General features: G+C 49.2%; 1 protein-coding gene across 3 annotated transcripts in view; it reads left to right on the forward strand.

Annotated features, from left to right (window-relative positions):
* Positions 1-2,170: 2,170 nt before the first annotated feature.
* Apold1 (apolipoprotein L domain containing 1) overlaps positions 2,171-3,536 on the forward strand; it is a 5,846-nt gene continuing 4,480 nt past the window's right edge. The window contains exons 1-2 of one of the 3 annotated variants that reach the window (XR_004122354.1): positions 2,171-2,264; positions 3,177-3,482. The gene's annotated coding sequence lies outside the window, so the exon portion shown is untranslated. Of the gene's footprint in view, positions 3,483-3,536 lie in introns of those variants that run through there. The other 2 variants (XM_031383651.1, XM_031383650.1) reach the window with 2 other exon arrangements.

Genomic DNA, 3,536 nt, shown 5'->3' on the forward strand with positions numbered 1-3,536 from the left:
TGTACATATATTGTTTGAGTGTTGTTCCTCATGTGCTGGCTGCCCCTTTTTTTTTTTTTTTTTCCTGAGATAGGGTTTCTCTGTATAGCCCTGGCTGTCCTGGAACTCACTCGGTAGACCAGGCTGGCCTCGAACTCAGAAATGAGCCTGCCTCTGCCTCCCAAGTGCTGGAATAAAGGCATGTGCCACCACCACCCGGCGCTGCTTGCCTTTTGTTGTTGGAGTAGACAGAGCTTGTCATGTAGGCTAGGTTGCCGGATTAGCAACACCATACTTGGCAGTTTTAATGTAGGTCCTGAGGATTGGACTCCCATCCCTGTGCTTCCAGGCTTCACTCTACAGCCAGGGTTGACCTTGAACTTTGAGGAAACCATGATGCTTCTTCATCTTTCCTGGGGCTGGGATGACAGGCCTGTGCCACCCTGCCCAGCCATTCTGCCTCTTATCTCAAAAATACGAGTAGACACTGGTGCCATTCTGCTCAGTGATGTTTATTCTGTAGGAACTATGACCAGAACACTTGGACGTGGACTAAATTCTGACTGATCAAGGTCAAGAGCAGCAGGGGTGCTGCAGGGGACTTTGCTCTGATAAAGACAGGCAATCGTGAGAGACTTAATCGTGTTCTCCAACGATAGATAGAGCTGTTGAGACTTTCCAAATGAGGAAGAGGCAAGAGGCAAAGTTCAGTGCCAACCTGGTCTACTTAATGAGTTCTAGGCTAGGCAGGACCCCATAGTGAGACCATACTTCACAGAAACAAAGCAAGACTCCAGATCAGGGCTGGAGAGATGGCTCAGTGGTTAAGAGCACTGACTGCTCTTCCAGAGGTCCTGAGTTCAATTCCCAGCAACCACATGGTGGCTCACAACCATCTGTAATGGAATCTGATGCATTCTTCTAGTTTGTGTCTGAAGATAGCTACAGTGTACTCATATAAACAAAAAATAAATAAATCTTAAAAAAAAAAAGGCCCCAGATGAATACGGGGGCGGGGAGGGGGTTGTTTTGTTTTGAAAACAGGGTCTCATGTGGCGCAGGCTGGATTCCGAGTGGCTATGAATCCGAGGATGACCTTGAATGTCTAATCCTCATGCTTTCACTTCCTGGGGCTGGAATTACAGGTTTGGACTGCCATGGTGGTTCATGGGTGCTGGTGGTAGAATCCAGGCCTCCTGTATGCTAGTCGACTGCACCTCCAGCTGGAGACATGAATCCCTTAAGTGAAAACCAGTTTGGCCTTTGTGGACGGTGTCAAAGGATCTTACATTTGGGACCCTTTGGTGTGACTGGGTGTCCCGGCTAAGCTCTAGCCATCCCTGACTGCTTCAGGGATAGCTATGGTGGTGCTCCACGATCTGATAAAAGCACAGAAAGAAGCAGCACTCAGTTCCCTCGTCTGCACTCTCTGCAATAGACAACTGTTCCTCCGACCCTGCTGGGGAACCTGTAGATAGAATCCACTCATTTAACCATGATGTAAGGCTACAGCCCATGCTTCATATGAAAACCCCGGAAGCCATCATCTCCCTGCTGCCATGGAAAGTGTATAATTAGCTCGGTGTGCAGCTTGACCCCATTGATTTTTCTGACGCATTTGGCCCCGCAGTGTGCCCTTTCGGAGACCTCCTGTGTCTTCTCCACAGCTGGAGATGCCCTAAACTGCACGCAGCACTTCCTGTGGGCGTGGTCTTGCATCTTAGACGCTCCTAGAGGCTGGCTGCCCTCCCTTAATGGGTCACGTGTTTCAGCTACTCAAAGACCCACAAAGCTCTTTGAAATGGACCAAGAGCGGCTGTATCGATCGTAATTGAGTTTTCCGGTCCCTCCTGTTTCTTTTTAAAAATGATTCTCTGATTGAGTCCTCTCAAAGAAACACTATAATTGGGCAGCCTGGGGCTTGTGGGAAAGCCTCCTTCGATGGCGTCAGTAGCTATTCTCAGGAGAGGAAAGGCAGGGTATCCCCACTGGGAGATGACAGCACTTGTTTCAAGTTGGGGAAGAGCCTGTGGTTCTCTTCCTGTCTTTGGAGGGGAAAGCGAACACACAATGTTCATTTCCTAAATATGGGACGTGCTTTGCCAGCGTCTCTTTTTCCGACATGTCATATCCTGGCCGAAGGCAGCAGGGGTCAGGGCAGGAAACAGCAGCTTCTCAGAATGAGACAAGGCTTTCCCAGAGCCGTCATTGGCTCCTGGGAACTATAAAGCATGCTTATCCAGAAACAGTCTCCCACTTTTTCTTCCTGGAGACCAGAGTGAAGGGTAAGTAGGGAGTCCGAGGGATGCGTCTGTAATGGGATTGGTGACATCAGGGTCAACTCTTGGGGCATCGTGTATTTGGGGTGACTTTTTCTCATCCGTTCTTCAGAAGGTACTTCAGACGTTGGGCTTTGGATGGGACAATGTCCATTAGTGAGGTACCGTCAGGATGACTAGGAGCTAGCAGTGTCCTTTTCCCAAAGAAGATGCTGGGCCTGGCGCCCTGTTCCCAGACACATAGGAAGTGACTCTACTTACTGGGGCAGTGTATTCTGGTCTACTCACTCAGATTTACCATGGTCCTATTGTATAACCCCATAGAAAGGGGAAATCTCCGGATGACATCAGCAGGAGTGCCCCCTCTTTTTCTTGCTGTCCTCCACACTCCTGACCTTTGCTTGTGTCCATCTCCTGACCTGGTGCCACTTTCTGCTGTGTGCTTCATACCAGAGCAAGATGGTAAAGGTAGATCAGGCAGGGAGCACTTTCAGGACAGTGCTTGCACGCACACGAGTCAAGAGCTATCTTTGTTACAGCATGAGGGACAACACCAGTTACACTTTATGGAGGGGCAAGCTAAGGCTCTGAGATTAGATGGCTGGTCCTGAAGACTTCTTACTGGTTAGATAGATTATGGAAGTCAACAAGGAACAGTAGGACCAGTGTTCTACACGGGGCACTGAGAAGCATCAGCTGGGTTGGTCGCCTGTCTCTAAAGGCTTTGATTTTAACCAATGCCAATGAGCTCTGGCTGTGAGTGCTGATGCAAGCCTGGAATTCTAGAACTCAGGAGGCAGAGGCTGGAGAATCAGGGGGTTGAGGCCAGCTTGGACTATCTAAGAGCCTGTCTTTAAAAACAACAAAAACAAATGGAGAGAGATCAAAAATTAAATAACTTCTGCCCTGCTCGTTCAGGTTTGACACCTTTAAGAAGTTATGACTGGCGGAGTGCTGTGTATATGAAAATGGGGCTCTCTGGTTACCAGGACAGATGGCCTTTTACAGATGAGCCTGGTACGTTCGGCTTTCTCCCTTAGTGACCTTTTATTGGCTCCAGGACAACTGGATCCATGGAAGCTTCCAGCGAGTTGCTAGTACCCCACCCCTTTCCTTTTTTGCCTTGAGGCATGTTCTTGTTATGAAGCCTTGGGTGGCCTAGAACTCAAAATTTAGACAAGGTTGGCTTTGAACTCTTGCCTCCGCCTCCCAAGTGCTAGGATTAGAGAGAGGGATGGGGACATGGAGGGAGGGAGAGACAGGGGGAGATGGGGGGGG

Source organism: Mastomys coucha, unplaced genomic scaffold (assembly GCF_008632895.1).
Source record: "Mastomys coucha isolate ucsf_1 unplaced genomic scaffold, UCSF_Mcou_1 pScaffold20, whole genome shotgun sequence".
In the NCBI taxonomy this organism is placed as follows: Eukaryota; Metazoa; Chordata; class Mammalia; order Rodentia; family Muridae; genus Mastomys; species Mastomys coucha.